Raw genomic sequence first — 17,139 nt, forward strand, 5'->3', positions numbered from 1 at the left:
TTAAAGGGCTAAAATATCCAGGGAAATTATCCTTGAAAAAGAAGGATATAATGAAAACATTCCCAGATAAACAAAGCTGAGAAAGTATACATCTACCAGACTGACATTGAAAAAAAATTAATGGAAATTCTGTAAATGAAAGAGAAATAACATTAGAAAACAATTCTAAGTTATACATAAAAAGAAAGAAAAAGGGAAGAGCATGGATAAGTATAAGGGCTGGTCACAAGGTATTCATGATTGATAACTCTAAATGCTTTGTGCTCCGTATTTTTAATAAACAACTAAAAAGGAAGGCTAAAATTATATTACAGGTCACATGAAATATAAAGACATAACTGGTGAGAACAAAAGAGATGAAAACAGAAATTATACAGAGAATTTCTTGTGTTACCCTGCACAAGGATAATACGCAAATTCATGAAGCGTTCCATATTTTTAGCCTGGGTTTGCTGTGAAGCTGAACCTTGAACCACTGATGTGTCAAATGGCATAACAGTTACCCATGGTGGACAGTGTTTGGTGAAGCTCCCAGTATAAGACAGGTTTGGAAGCAGGAGTGGCATCCACTTCCTAAACAACATGCCTCTGGAAACTCTATGAACTTTGAGAAATGACAATAATTACAGAAAGGCTTCAGGTCTTTTGTTCTAGAGTCGCTATGAGTTGTGCTCAATTTGATGGCAATTAACAACAACAACAACGAGGTTAGCTGAGGTTTCTTGTGTTGTGGAGGTATTGCTGAGGTCAAGTTGGCACCAATGTATCCTAGAATGTTAGAAATAACTCAATCATGAAATGCACTCCAGTATTCTTTTAAAAAATGATTGTAGTAAAAGATCTGATCTAAAATTTGCCATTTTAACCACTTAAAAAATTTGTTAGAGGTTTTTAAAAAATTTTTGTTTTTCAATTATTTTGTGTGTGTGTACCATCAAATCAGATCTGACTGGTACAAGAAGAGATTACCCCTCCTTCTCCAGCAGAGCACCTGTGGATTTGAACCACACACCTCTGGGATTACAGTGCAGCTTCTTGCCACTAGGCCACTAGAGGTCCCCAGGGTTTTTTTGTTTGTTTTTTTCCCCAATTTCATTTCATTAATTGTATTCACTTGACGGTGCAACCATCATTACTTTTTTTCATTCCTCTATCCAGAAACTCTGGATTCAAAAGCATTAACGGTCCATCCATCCTTCCTCAGCTCCTCACCACTACTTCTCTATTCTCTGTGTCCGTGTATTGGCGTACAGTAGATACTTCATTTCTACCCTGCGTCTTCCTCACCATATCCAACATGCTTGAGGCCATTGTTACAGTCACTGCATCAGTCCATTTTGTTGAGCGTCTTCCTCGCTTTCTCTTATCGACCACTTTCCCCATCATGATGGGTTTTTTCCCAGGGACTGCCCCCTTCTGACCTGTTGTTCATTAGGAAATTATGAGTCAGAGCCAACTTATGGGGACCTAATAAACTATAACAGTTCTTTCATAGAAGTGGGACTGTACAATGTTTGTCCTCTTGTGTCTGATTTATTTCACAGAGCATAATGTTTTCAAAGGTCAGCCATGTGACATATTTTTTATGGCTGAATAATATTCCATTACAGGTATATTCTCCATTTTGGGTGTTTGTTTGATTTATTCTTAGGGTTTTTTTTTAGCATTTTATTTACACATTAGTTTATCCCAGTTTCCTTTTAATAAGTTTATTTTCTACTATAATTAGTCAGAGTCTGTTACTCTCAACTGAGAAAGTTGCCAAATGCACTGTCACCCACATTTTGATGGAAAAAAAAATCAACTTCAACAAATGCATCCCTTTACATCTATGGGGGGAAATACACTGAAGTTAGAAAAATTGGAATAAAAACTCTGCCACATGTTCACTGAGTTCATTCATTCATTCTACAAATATTTTTAATTTTTCTGTACCAAAAGGAGCTGCTCCACCTCCCAGCAACTCCCACCTCCTTCTTGTCTCCCCTCATCATGCTCTTTCACCTCCTCATTTCTCTGCCTATAGTATCTTTCTTCTTTTTGATCCAGGTGCCATTCATTTTTTTTTTCAACTGTCACCAGAACTCTAACATGCTATTAACTGTCATACCTCCCAGAAGATCACAGCATTATCAATTCATATCATCTGACTGCCATTCATTTTTAAAACCTCAACTCTAAAAATATCGTCTCAAGGAAGTTTTTGCTGAGAGCCATCGTCAAGGGGAGTCCCAAGAACAGGAGTTTTCCACCAACCCATGTGTCTGATTGGCACACTGACCTCATTGCTTTACAGTGATCTGTTACGTGTCCATCACCCATTTCTTCCACAGTGCAGTAAATTCCTGAAAGCTAGGGGCTGTACTTTATTCTTTTCTGGACCCTTTGCACTTAGAGTCTGGTGCAAATAACCAAACCATATTCCCCTCAAATTTAACTAAAGCAAATATACCATTAGACCCATTGCCAGCCAGGCTCATAGTAACCCTATAGGACAGAACCACCCTGTAGAGTTTCAAGGCTTGTAAATGTTAAGGAAATCAGACTGCCAATATCGTTCTCCAGCAGGGTGACTGGTGAGTTCAAATGGCCCATCTTTTGGTTAGCAATTGAATGCCTTACCCATTGCACCATCAGAGCTCTTTTTGGTGCAAACTAGAAGCCAAAAATATTTGCAGGATGAATGAATGAATTCAGCTAGTAAATGTCAGTTTTAGTCCTAGTTTTTCTGGCTCAAATGCACCTCTGATGTGAGGGGGTGGATTTGTTGAGGCTGAATTTTTCTTTCATTTGAGTAGTTTTTTCTCTGGTGGTGTAGTCTGTAGGAAATTGTTGCTGTTAACTCAAAGGCCGAGCCTCTCCAGCGATCTGAATCCACTACCAGCTGGGAGGGAGAAAGATAGGCATTCCCATCTCATGCCGTTTACAGCCTCAGAGACCCAACAGAGGGTCAGCGATGAGGCAGTTCTCACTCATTGTCGATGAAAGTCAAAGATCTGCTCCTTCTGGCTTTGCTGAGACTGGAGTGTTTCTGTGAAGACCACAGCCCCAAAGTAAAGGGCTTGGGGATGCATATGTGCACTCCTTTCAGTATGTCCTCAGCTGTGAATTACCTCTGGACAGGACTACACTCACTGCTGGGTCGTGGCCTCTTCTCTTTCTCCTGGCGGCACCTAGTCTAGCAGCTTTGTCGTCTCTTCTTTCTCACCTTCTGTGCTCCCTGCACCCCCTCCTCTCTCCTTTCCTATCTCTTGCCAGTAGCCTGGGATGCCAGGGCTGAGAGAAGCCTCAGACGGGTCTAGAGAACACCTGCTTTTTAACTACAGCATGCCTAATGAAAAACAGTCACTTTTCCTCAGCCAGAGTCAGCCACTGAAGTCTTCATCCTCCAGGCCTGATGATTGCTTGGTTGAAGAGCTTTGGGCCCAGAGGGTGTGTAGGCCCTGGCCATCCACTAGTAGCCAAAACATTGGATGAAGCTCCCTCAGATAGAGGTTGTGTCTCGCTGGTTCTCTCCTCCTGACTCCAAGAACACTTAGCTTTGGGGTACAGCACTGGGGTAGAGGTGGACTCTCTCATTACTGTGAGAGGCTTAGCTTCTTTGGGCCTGTGGTGATACACTCTGTGGCCTTTCCCCAAGTCTGTTTTCTTCTCTCAGCTGTGGAGCCTTCTATATATCCTTTCTCCTTAGGATGAGGAAAACAGATGTTGGCTTTCCCTGTGAGGCCCCAAACATCCTCTCTCTCTCCTTGCACCAGACAGCTGGCTCTATGTTTAAACTTCCAGGCACTTCTGATCTTTACTGCGGAGGGCAAGAAGGGATGGACAGTTAATGTTTCTTGGATCCAGAGTTTTTACCTCTCTGCTCTGTGCCCAGAGAGTAAGCTGGGTGCCCTATGGGTAGAACTTGGCTTTCTCGGCAGAAGAGTCATCCAAGCAGGTTCGTGTGGTCTTGGTCTGGGTCAGAGCTAGTAGCTCAGAGGTATCTGTTTACAGGCAGAGCTGGTTCGGAAATGGTGAAATCACTAAATGTATTTCCAGGACCCCTCACCTTCTGTTTTTTAAAAAATGCTTTCCTCCTCATGTCATTTCAGTGGCATTTCAACAGCCCATGGGAATCATATTTGAGGGGGAAATAGATGGAATGGTATCCTAAATGATCACAGCAGCAGCCACGACCTGTGACGATAGTCACTGTAGAAAGTGCTTTCCCACATCCAAGTTTATTGCTGCATTATTCCCAATAAGAGATGGAAGCAACCCAAGCGCCCACCAACAAATGAATGGATAGGAAAACTGTGGTGTAGAACGAAGGCTGCATAATGGAGTGGGCCCGGGGGAGGGATTGTAAAGCAATGAAAGAATTTTTCCTCTACTTTTCAAAGAGAGGAGTGTACTGGAGAGGGGGGGAGGAGTGGACAGAGAGAAAGGTACAACAATGAATGAATGGAAATCCAAAGTCTCTGTAAATCTTCATTAAAATAACAAAAAAACAACAAAAACTATGGTATATTCACACAATGCAGCACTGAAAAATAAGAAACTAATAAAATATTACACAACGTGGGTGACCCTGGAGGACATTATGTTAAGTGAAATATCTCAGTCACAAAAGGATGAATACTGTATACCTTTCTTATGAAACCGGATTGATGTGGGGAATTGGGGGAAACTAAGAAAAGAGGTAATAAATAATGAACACTGCATTGGAACAGATAAAGGAAAGAACTGCTTAAAAGGAATATATGATTAGGCATTATTTGTATGGCAATAGTCCAGAATAAGAGGCACATAGCAAAGTGGACTGGGAGGTGGGAGGAGGGGGGGGGAACTGTACAACAATGAATGAACATCTTTTTTAAAAAAAAGTGAACAGTGTGGGGGTTGTTTGTTGTTAAGTGCCGTCGAGTCACAAGCGACTCATAGCGACCCTATGAAGGAGAGTCCTTGACGCTTGGGTGCCTTTCATCCTCTCTCCAAGTTCATAGGGTTTCCGGAGGCAAGCTATTATGGAAGTGGATGCCACTCCTCCTTCCACGCTTGTTTAATTGGGGAGCTCCACCCCACTCTCAGCTGGCATTGGGTAGCCAACCATTAACGCATTTGACACATCAGTGTCACAGTGTTCAGCCTCACAGCAACCACAAGTGACGGGTAGGGAGGAAAATGAGCAACAATGAATGAAGAAAATAAAATTATAAATTTCTATAAAATGTCATTAAAATCACAATTTAAAAAATGATGCTGAAAAAAGTGCTTTCCCATAAGAGCAATAGTTTTTACAGATGTGAGTAAAAACCCCAGAATGCTTTAAAAATCACTGGTATCTGTATCCATTCCACACCAAAAGATTGGAATCTCTGAGGGTAAGGCCCAGGTCTGGGTATTTTTAAAGTTGCTCAGGTGATTTGAATGCATAGCATTAGAGTTTCATAATGACCTTGAAGGCAAGCTTTGTCATCCCCATTGTCCAAACGGCAAGCTAGAGATCAGGGAGCAAAGCCACTTGGCCAAGATAAGAAAGGCAAGTTCAAGGGATGAGACTGGAATCCCCGATGGAAACTCCTGGACAGCCTACTGCTTGTCTTCTTGTTGATACAGGTTTCCTGTGGGACCTTGAGGCCTTCAGACTGGCCTGTGAGCTCGTTTTCCTTCAATGCGCTGGGGAGACACTGCTGCCATCTCTCGCTCTTTCCAAATGACTGGGCTGTGGCTCCTTCCCACCCCAGAACTCGAGTGGGTCACCACAGTTCATCCAGCCATGGGCTCCTCTCACTAGCAAGATGTGCCTTTTGATGAGGGGGAGGAAACATTTTTGAGGTGAAATGTTGTATAACAGCTAGACACGGAAAATATGAAAAGCCCGTTGGCGCCAACAAGATTCAAGGCAAGGCCAGAGAGGACAGAGAAGAGGAGGCCCGCCCCCGCGGTGGAGGACTTGGGGGCATGGTGCAGGTCAGCCAGGGTGCTGCCCGCGCCCTGCATCCTAACCTGCCTCCTTCTTCAGGGGGAGTGAGAGCTCTCGGGCTGGAGGAAGGTCCAGGCGTCATGGAAAGTTCTGGCGTATTCTATGTTCATTTCAACCTCCACTCCAGAATTGAGTGGTGGACCTAGAGGTATAGGGTCATTGAAGACAGAATGTCCTCTTGGGAGTGTCTGAGTCAGGCCAGCCCAGTCTCCACGTGAATTCTCAGTGTTCAAGGTGCTGGCTGGGAGGGTGAAAGAGAGAGATGAAGTTTCTGTCCTCCAAACATGTAGCAATGCAGCAGGTCAGAGAGCAGATAGTATAGCTATTATTAGGTGTCGTCGAGCCAACTAGGACTCGCAGTGACCTTATAAACAATACTTTTCAGCTGTGCCCTATCCTTTGTCATCCTTGCGATCCCTGTGCGCCAGCCCATTGTTACACAGTTGTCAACCCACTTGGTTGAGGTTCTTTTCTTTTGCTGTCCCTCCACCTTTCCCAACATGAGGTATTTTCCCCCAAGGACTTCTGGAGAAGTACAAAGGGGTTGTTGAAGGTACAAGAAGGAGTAGCTCAGTGTAGGGTGAGGAAGGGTTCCTGGAGGAGGGGGTACCTGGTCTGAGTCTTGCTGTGAATGGATATTATGAGAATATGCACAGTGCTGATGGCTGGGTACATGCTATGGAGACTGTGTGTTTGGAAAAACACATGGAGACACAAACAAAATGACTCCATCACTTCAAGGGAACCCTGCCATCTCTCTCTTTCTCACTGCTCATGCCTCATGTACACATGTAGGTCCAGCCTTGTGGTCACAAATGATTATCTCCACTCACATACTGCACATTAGCCAGGAGCTAGAGACCAGGATTCTCCTCCACCAGAGAGCTGTTCTTGTAGGAAAGGTTACAAGAAGAGCTGGGGGGTGGGTAGGAGATGAGGTGATCTGGGGGGCTGGGGGGCTTTGTGGTCATCATCAGGGATTGGGGGAAGTAACTTTGTTGACAGTAGGGGAGAGGTTTGGAAAGGAAGAGAAAGGAGCAGTGGTGGAAAGAGAAGAGGGAAGGAGTCAGTGGTGAGGCAGTAATTCTAAAGCAGCTTCGTGTGTATGATTGCTTGTTGTGGAAACTAAGAGGTGCGGGGATTGAAGTTCATGTGGAATGATTGGAAAACTTGAGCACAAGACGGGCCACACCCACAGGCAGAGGTGGCTTCCTGGGATTAAGCAGAACCTTAGGAGGGTTTAGGTGTACTTGTGGTCATGGGCTGGTGAGGTTCAAAGCAGTTTCACCTGGATTTCAAGGAGCAGGGAGGCTCCTCTTGACATTATGCAAACGCTGTCATTAGCTTTGGATTCCATCTAATCCCTTCATTTTATTGTGGAGGAAACTGGGGTACAGAGAGAGTGTGTGGATTGGCTAGGGCTGCCCTTCCTGAGGGGTTTGGATCTCCACATGCACCCTACCATGTGGCTCTTCACATACACAACCATTCTCACAGACACAAGGGCTTCACCAGGGATTGCTATGAATGTGGAGGCTGCTCAAATCTCTCCTAATCTGGAGGACTGGGTCATTTCTGATTGTCCACGCTCTCCTCCTCCACATCTCTGTCTCCTTGGTCGTGAGGCACACAGAAAGAAGTAAGAGCTTTTTGGGCCTTGGAGTCATATCTGTGGGTCTGTTTTGAACATTCCCCCATTTCAGAAAGCAGGGCTGAAAGTCTAACCCCTAGAATTGATTCACAGGTTCCCAGGCATGAGGGGTTCAGGGCTGGGCTTGTGTCATCAAGGGAGAATACCTCAGTGTCTCAGGGCAAAGCTAGGAGCCTCATCAGACCCAGAATTGGCACTGCAGTCCCCCATCCTTCCCAACTCAGTGGAATCCCAGGGAACAATGGGAGGAGCCTGAATGTGGACCTGGAGATCTGGTTCCAGCCCTGGCTTTGTCCTCCTTCCATGAATTAGATTTGGGCAGACTTTGCTCTTCCCTGGGGAAATCTATGGATTTACGGTGTTGAATCAAGTGCCAGGAACACAGGGACAAATAAAATAGAGTTCTTGCCCTTCAGAAGTTCACAGTCAAGTGACTGTAACAGAGTATTCCAGGGCAAAGATCTCAACCAGGCTGAGGTAAAGAGGGAAATGGTGAGACTCGGGGGAGGCTCAGAGAGTGGGGATCGCGCCAGATGTGTGCACAAACTTCAAATGGTGCTGGTCACTAATGAGTGCCACCATACCCTACATCATCTTCCAGGTGTCCTTGCCCCGCCCCGTAGCCATCTGCTTAGGGAAGCAGTGCCACTGTAAAATTTGGCCTACACTCAGCCCACCCACAAGTTGGATTCTGACAGGTGAGGCAGCTTAATGGGGAAAGCTCCACCCTGTAGGTGTGGGAGCGGTAACTAGGTGAGTCAATCAGACTACTTACTTACCAGTGGGATTTGAAGAAAATGGAGATCTACCAGTCAAGAACAAGAGGTTATGGAGCTGCCATGCAAAGAAGAGCAAAGGTACATGAGAGACCCAGGGACCCGAGGACACTTGTGAGAGTGTTTTCCAGGTCCGGATCCTGAATGTAATTATCTTTACAACAAACTTCCCTGGCTTACTTTTTTTAAAAAACAAACAAACAAACATAACAAACTAGAATGGCCTAAGTGGGCTATCACCCTTATTCCTAGAACTGCATAATTCATTAATGAGCTCCTTGTTTCTCTGCCTCCAAGAAGGAACATCCATGCCCAACAGATCAAGAAAACCACCAGCTTGGTCCATCATCTTGTATGAGAGGACATTAATAGCAAAACGAAAGCATCAGAGGACTAGAAATTAGGAGACCTGGGTTCAAGGGCAGCTCAAGTTGCCAAGTTTCTCCAGGAGCCAAGTCTTGGCAGAAGTTTTATACACTTTCTCCCTTCTTCACGGATTATGATCAGGTAAAGCAAATCAACATCAATTTGCCAGGTGAAGCAGCTGGGAAAGCAAAGGCAGATTTCTTTAGGGCATTTGTCTCCATGGGAGAAAAGAGGGGCAATCTCCCCCTCCCATATAATTTACAGCCTCAGAAGCCCAGTGGAGGATCAGCTAGGAGTTGGTTCCAACTCAACATTAATGAGCTTGAGTTTGAGACAGCTGAATGTGTTGCTAGATGTTGCATTCCTCATTTTAACTCAGACCTCATTTGATCATATCAAGTGATTACCCCACAGGGCTTTTTTTTCTTTTTTTTTCTGTGCTATTTTTTTTAAAAAAAATATTGTAATAATTTTAATGAACATTTACAGAGATTTTGGATTTCCATTCATTCATTGTTGCACTTTTCTCCCTGCCCAGCCCTCCCCCACCCCGTTTGCTCCTCTCTTAGAAAAAGTAAAAGAAAAATTCTTTCTTTGGTATACAATCCCCCTGTACCCCTCGCACTGCCCCAGGTACACTTCACTATGCACCCTTAATTCTGGAGTCTTGTGATAACTATAATACCCTATCATATATCAGTTTTAAATTATTCTCTCCCTCATCTGTTTCAATGCAATATACATAATTTATCCAGTTTTTCTCAGTCTTACCCCAACCCTGATATCAGTCCCATTCTACAACAGTGGCCCCATGCAGTATTTGTCCTTTTGTGACTGAGATACTTCACTCAGCATAATGTCCTCCAGGGTTACCCATTTTGAATAATATTGCATGAGTTCCTTATTTTTCAATGCAGCGTAGTATTCCATTGTGTGAATATACCACAGCTTCTCTATCCATTTGTTTGTTGATAGGCACCTGGGTTGTTTCCAACTCCTTGCTATTGTGAACAAAGCTGCAATAAACATAGGTGTGCATATATCTGCTTGGATGTCAGTTAAGGTGTCTTTGGGGTATATTCCCAGTAGTGGAATTGCTGGGTCGAATGGTATCTCTATTTGCAACTTTTTGAGAAAGTGCCATACCACCTTCCACAGTGGTTGCACCATTTTACACTCCCACCAACAGTGAATAAGGGTTTCAGTTTCTCCACAACCTCACCAGCATTTATTGCTTGTTGTTCTGTTAAATTTTGCTATTCTGACTGGGGTAAGATGATATCTCATAGTTGTTTTAGGGTTTTCTTGGCCATAACCTTGAGCAGTTTGCTAGGTATTTCTCCCTTCACTTCACTAGGTGGGTTGAAACTGCTGTTAGCTGGTAGCTGGGTACGTAACAGTTGAACCAGCAAGGCTATTGTTAGGTGTAAGGGATTCAGAGCATATCTAGCTGAGAAGCATTCTGGGAGAGATGAGTCACTGGAGGGAAGGGTCAGATCTGGAGCCGGCAATGTGTTCTCATCAATCCTATCAGCTGCCTGGTGCACTTCTCAGTGGACTCTGAATCTTGGGAAAAGCAGAAAGTTTTAAGTAAAAAGCCAAAAGAGCTATTCTACTGAAAAGCTTATGTTTTAGTTAAACATAATCAATCCTGTCTTGGTATCATTTAAGAGAGACTACTGAGCTCTGTGCAGCCAGGTACCAGGAGCCCTGCAAGGTGCTGGGTTCAGTGTCTCACAGAGCAGCAGTGTTATAAAGACCTCAGTGGGTGGGAAAAATTGACAGTGAACCACGGGAGTGGACTTGGCAATGAACACACATAAAACAACTGTGAACTCCAAGGGAGACAACATGAAGCTCTAGGGGCTGTTTGTCCCTGTGCATGTGGAGGGTGAATGTGGTAAAACGGGACATTCCTGCCACAGTCATCTCATGGAGTCCCACATATGGGGACAAACCTCAAATATTCAGATCTTTTAAAAATAAGAAAAGTTGACATAGGTTACATGTAAATGAGATGTAGAGATAGAAAACAGATTAGCCAACTCCAAAAGTTCATAATTGTATGACTGTATTTCTGTGCCATTCTAAAAAAAGAAAAACCATAGGAAAAGAAAACATCAGTGTTGCTGTGCATGGGATGGGAGAAAGGGTTGACTAGCAGGGAACTTTCAAAAAGGTGGAAATGTTTTCTATTTTGATTGTGATGATGGTTACAGAATTGTTTTCTATCTGTAAAAAATCATAGAACCATACACTAAAAAGGGTGAACTTTACAGTATAAAAATGACACCCCAATTTTACAAAAGGTTGAGTTTGACTTCCTGCTTTCTTTTCTTTGTCTCCTCTGTCTCTGCCCAACATCTTGGTTTCAAAGCCTGGGAAGACTTGCTCTGATCCAGCCACCCTGAACATGGCTTTGCGTCTGGGGACAAAAGGTCAGCCCTCTGAGAATGTTCTATGCAAGGCCACGTGGCTATCTCCTTCAGTCCCATCCCATCTGCCTGGGTTTGGTCACCAGGGCTGGCCCAACATCTCCAGCCTCCATTTCCTGCTCACCCTGGCCATCTGGAGGGCTGGTGGTGACCTGAGGAAGACAGTGAATCTTTATGGCCCTGGGCACTGACTGTGTGGGTGAAAGATTTTGTTTGGAAAGAAGAAGGCTCCTCACACCCAACTTTCCACAGTCCTGGCCCATAAAAAAAAAAGCCGTGTGTCCAGGAAACAGACAGCCAGAGAGGGCATTGGCCCTGGAATCCACCTCACCTCATCCCTGCCCCAGGCCACCCCTGTCAGTGCTACATACAAGCTTTTCTGGGCTGCCAATGTGTTGGCCAGACCTAAAGCAGCATCATACCCAGGGCCTCTATGGGAGCCACAAAAAGAAAACTTAGATCTTGGGTAGCAGAGCTCCAGAGTCTCGTAAAGGACCTGGTGGGAGGGAAGACCAGATTGCCCTAGGCATGTTCTCAATGAGGACCATCCAGCTGGAGTGTGATCTCCATGGAGGCTCCTCTGAGCTAAGAGCTTCACGACCAAAGTGTCTTAGTTACCGAGAGGTGCTATATAATGGAGATACCGCAAGTTCAGAGCTTTAACAAACAAGGATTCCCTTATTGCTTAGAGGTCCAAAGTCAGATTGCTGGTTCCAGGCGAAGGCTTTTTTCTCTGCTGTTCTAGGGAAAGGTCCTTATCTCCTTTAACAACTCTAAGCCCTGGTGTTCCTTCAAGAGCTTCATGTGTCTTGACATTGCCCCATATCGAGTACCTTCCCAGCACAGTGACTTTGGTCCAAAAAACATGCTCCACTGGAGTCTTTTATCTTGATGGTGTTGGAGTCTGTTCCTCTCTGCTTACTTCTCTCTCCTTTTAGCTCTTTTAAGACAAAGGTGATGCCAGCCACGCCCCAGGGAAACACCCCATACCTAGACCAGGGCTATGGTGGAATTAAGGGTGTTGCATCCCACCCCTTGTCATCTTACAAATGTGTGGCTTATTAGATCAAAAGGCATAACCACACAACTTCCACACTATATCATTACATGAGTATATTTTGAGAGCACACAATTCAATTTGTAACACAAGGTCTACATTAGACCTCTGGTTCCCATGGGCAACTCTGACCTGAAGACCCACTGTATCTGAATGACTTCTGAAGGTCAGTTCTTCCTCTGTAAACTGGGAATGATCATCCCTGTCTCAGAGATCAGCTGTGAAACTGAAAATCACATGATGACCATGAATGTGTGGTAAATCTTATAGAGTGACAGCCACATGATTTTAACAATTCTGGGCAAGTGGTCAGAGAGGGTATCATGAAGGGGGGAGGCTCTGATGAGACTTTGAAAAGTGAGGCATTTCCATTGGCAGGAAAGGTAGGTTGTATTTTAAGATGGGAAGCTGGCAAATGAAATTACAAAGATGTAGAGGTAGAACAGTGACTAAGGTATATTCACAAGAGAAGGACAGTTTAATTGAAGACTGAGTCTCTGACCACCCCGGACTCAACATCTCCCAACGGTCACTTGGAACTGCAGCCAAGACCTCCAGTGGCCAGAGATTGTCATCTAGCTGTCCCCATCCCAGCCTATGAAGCTTCTCCAAGCTACAGGACGATGACAATGTGTGCAGGGGGGACATGGACAAAGAAAATCTTGATATAGCACCTTCTTATGGAACCACCCATATCAAGTCAGACCCCTCCAGTGCTCAAATTTCTTTCCTCATGGTAGGGTGGGGTCCCTGGCTTACGGCACAGGTGGCCTGGCTAAACTGGGCTTCAAGTCCTTTGATTCCCTGGATAGGGGTAGGAGTGGTTTCTAGTAGGTTCCAGGAAGGGCTTGGAACTGTTGCAGACTAGCCTGGCTTGTGGACGCCCCAGATGGCCGGCCATTCACAGCTGGAAGTGACCCAGCTAGGCCCTGGACAGTCCAGACCTACCGCCACCTCCCCAAGACCTGTCTGTCCTGGGGTCCTGGCTGAGAAGAGTGACAGCCTTTCCCTGAAAGGAGTTCTGAGAAGGCTCAGATTCCCCTAATCTAACCCTTTGCATCTCACAGCTCAGTCCCACTTGGGGACAGAAAGGCTTATTTGACGGAGGGGAGAAGAGATGAGCTAGAGTGATGAAAATGGTAGGGCTGAAATAAGACCCCAGGGCTTCTAGCTCACCGACCTCAGTCCTGTGTCAGACTTGATAACATTCCTGGCACTTTGGGCTAAGTGAGTTCAGGCTTCAGTTGCTCGGCAACAAGCAGATGTAGACAAGTCTCCCAGCCTAAAGGACTCCACTTTGACAAATGTTCACCTCACAGGGGATCTTGCTTCCCAGCACAGGGAGGAGGAGGGGTGGGACATGAGGCCTGGCTGAGGAGCTGGTTACTCTGACCCTGACTTGGCCTCTGACCTTCTGCTTTACCTTCCAGTCCTTTCTCTCTTGTCTGTTTTGCGGCCTTTGTCCAGTCCTAGTGATTCCCTGACTCCTAACCCCTGGTCAGGCTCCTTGGAGGTCGTCATTCCTTTCTTTTTCTTCCTGTTCTGTTTGTGGTCGGCATCTTATTCAACCTTGCAATCCCAGAGCTGACAGCAGCCTCAGAGCTCATTCAGTCCAAACTCCTATAAACAGATGGAGACACTGAGGCCCAGCGTCACTTGTCAAAGGCCACATCAGAATTGGTGACTGGATCAGAACTAGATTTCTAACTCCCAAATTCCTATTTTCCTCCTACCCTTTAATCAATTAGCTGTGGCTACACCTGTCTGTCTGTCCATGGACTGACGGAGTCCACTTGGGGCTTCGCTCAGACCATTGCTGTCGGAGCCATGCTGAAGCTGTTTTGTGACTTAGCACTGACACCAGACTGGGTGAGTCTGTCTCCAGGCTCTATGAACTGAGAGATAGGGGTCAGATTGGGGACCAGGCTCAGATAGAGATAGCAGTCCAGATCTGTGGCCCATGTCAAGCTTGGGGACAGTCATTACTCAATATTCTTCCTTTATCACTCTCTGCCCAGATGGATCCTGTCCAGGATGATATTTAGAGAAAAGAGAGCTCCTCTGATGGTGCAGTGGTTAAATGCTTGACTGTTAATTGACAGGTTGATGGTTTAAACTCATCCAGCAGCTCTGCAGGACAAAGAGCTGGTGATTTAAGCATTGTTGTTGTTATGTGCCATTGAGTAGACTACAACTCATAGCAACCCTATGCACAATAGCTCTATTGTGCTCTATCTTGAGCCACTGTCTCCAACACACCTATCCTTACTACCCCAGTCTCTGTGTCTGTCCATCTCATTGGGGTCTCACTCTCCTGAGCTATCCCTCAAGCTTTCAAAGCATGATATCCTTCTCTAAAGATTAGTCTCTCCTGGCTACACGGCCAAAATACGTAAGACAGAGCTTCAAAATCCTTGCCTCCAAGAAGCAACTCAGTTTTACCCTCTCCATGACAGACCTGTTAGATCTCTTGGTAGTCCATGGTATGTTTAATACTCTTCTCCGGCACCACAACTCAAAGGCATCGATTCATTCATAAGTCATTCATTCATTCATTCAATAAGTCATCCTTATTCATTGTCCAACTCTCTGATAGATAGCAAGTAATTATGAAGACCATGGCTTGCATCAGGCACACCTTAGTTTAAAGATTGTGTAATTGTTGTGTAATCTAAAGACTACAGCCTAGGAAACCCTGGAGGACAGTTCTCCTCTGTCACATGAAATCATAGTGAAGTGAGACTGACTCCAGAGCACCTCACAACAAGCCCTTGAATATATTTACACACACACACACTCATGTTCAGAAACAATCATGTTCAGAAATGCACAGACACGCCCCCATGCACACAGAGCTCTCTCTGGCTTACCATCTGAATTGTGGGATTAATTGTGTGAAGTCCTTTACCCTAAGGGCAAAAACACATCCCTTCCTTGTGGTCTCCCAGTGGCTGGCCTAGAGCCTGCCCTAAATAGGAACTCAGTGAGTGTGTGGGGAAAGAATGAGCTAATCTTGGTGTGGAGGGTCACAGTGGCCAGACTTCCATCTCTAGGGCTTTGTATGAGTCCAGAAGTCCAGCCCAGGCTGGAGGAGCCTGGGATCTGAGGCGGAACCCCAGCAGCTCCTGCCTGTGCTCCCTTGGATGCCCTCTTCTCTATTTCTGTCTCCATTTGAGGCTCTATTGTGGCCAGTTATTCTCACTGTGACTTATGAACCAGGAGCATCAACATTACCTAGGAGCTTGTTAGAAGTGCAGCTGCTTCAGCCAACAGTGAGGCTGACTGTTCATATGCTTGTGAGCTTTCATGCCCAATATCAGACACATAACCTACACAAGCACATATTTGAGCATTTGGCTGGGGCTCTGGGATTCCAATGGGCACAGGCAGCACCCAGATAGCATGGGCTCTTGGGAAATGGGGAAGGGTGGGGAAGAACTGTCCCCATCAGGTCTTTCTGAAGTTCTCTGACTATTCCCTGGGCAGTCAGAGCAGCTGTAGCTACCAAACTCAGATTCCCCAACTCCCGACTGGCTGTGTGTACAAGGGCTCTGGGGGATGTGCTCAGACCAGCAAAGCTCTTTCTTTGCATGAGTGGGCCAGGGCCAGGGGAATTTAGGGACTCAACAAACAAGACTTAGGCAAGAGCATACCACCCCCTGAACTATGTAAGCTTTCCAGAGTGTACAAGTCTCCTTGGCCCCTTCCTAAGGCTGCTCCCAATGTCCATTCACCTCCCAACCCCTGTCACTTTGTTCTGGCCAGTGGATCCCCAGGCGGCTGCCCCACTGGCCCCTCACCAGGCCTTGCAGCATCTCCCCCTGAGGTTCTGGATGTGGAACTGGGTCTCTGTGAGCGACAGGAGATGTGGGGAGGGGAGAGGGAGGCTGGGTTTTCTCATGCTCAGATCTGGTTTCGCTGCTGCTTCCCGTGGCTCATTGCCACTGGCTGAGCCACCAGCTGTGCTATATAAGGCTGGAGGCTGGACCGCTAGAGAAGCAAAGACTTGGACCCCCAGCTAAGGAGTCCTGCTCAGACACGGTGAGCTCCATTCCCTCTACCCACTCCCTGTACCCCGCTCTCCTCCCCACCTCTCTCTACCCTTATCCTCCGTTTTGCCACCTCACTCCTCTTTTGCCACAGAAAGATGCTCCTTTCTGCTTTGCAGATCTCCCACCTGAGCTCAGGGACCCTGGGAAGGGTATCTCAATTAGGGTCTCTGTACCTCTGAGTGCTTCTGCTTTTCCCCCTTGGTCAGCCCGTCTGCGAGTTCGGAGTGTGTGAGATGCAGAACCTAACTGTCATGAGGCAGAGACTGAGGAAACAATTAGGATGCTGAGAGAAACCTCTGTGAGCTGCCAGGTGGGAAATGGTTTTTCCACACCAAGCGCCTTGGGCTGCCTTGGCCTTCAGACGGCCTCTGAGCAGGCGGGCTGTTGAGCTCACACCGCTCAGCTCTCTGCTTGGAGTCAGCTGCTTGGCTTAAGATGTGCAATGGTTGGAGATTTTGGGGACCTTCCTGTGCCTCTCCCCTCTCATCTGAGAGGGTTTGGCACTAGAAGGTCAGCAATGTGGGGTTGGTTTGTTACTTTCTTGGGACCCAGGGGTCGCTGAAATCCAAGCGTGTCTGAAACTTTTTCCAGCAAGAGGGAACTTTAGAGTTAAAGAAACTATTTGGAAATCTCCAGGAACTGATCAGATTCTGGGTTTGCCCAAGCTCTGGGGAGAGAGAAGAATGTCCAGCTGAGTTAGAGCCTGGGCCACACCCCACGGTTCCTTGTCCTACTGCCAGGCCTGCTTTCCACTCTCCGCACCTGCACCCTCTAACTCAACTCCAAGCAGCTATTGGGGATCCCTGGCCTCTCACAACACTGCCTTTCTGCTTT

Source organism: Elephantulus edwardii, unplaced genomic scaffold (assembly GCF_000299155.1).
Source record: "Elephantulus edwardii isolate Elephantulus edwardi_28Jun2011 unplaced genomic scaffold, EleEdw1.0 scaffold00050, whole genome shotgun sequence".
NCBI lineage: Eukaryota > Metazoa > Chordata > Mammalia > Macroscelidea > Macroscelididae > Elephantulus > Elephantulus edwardii.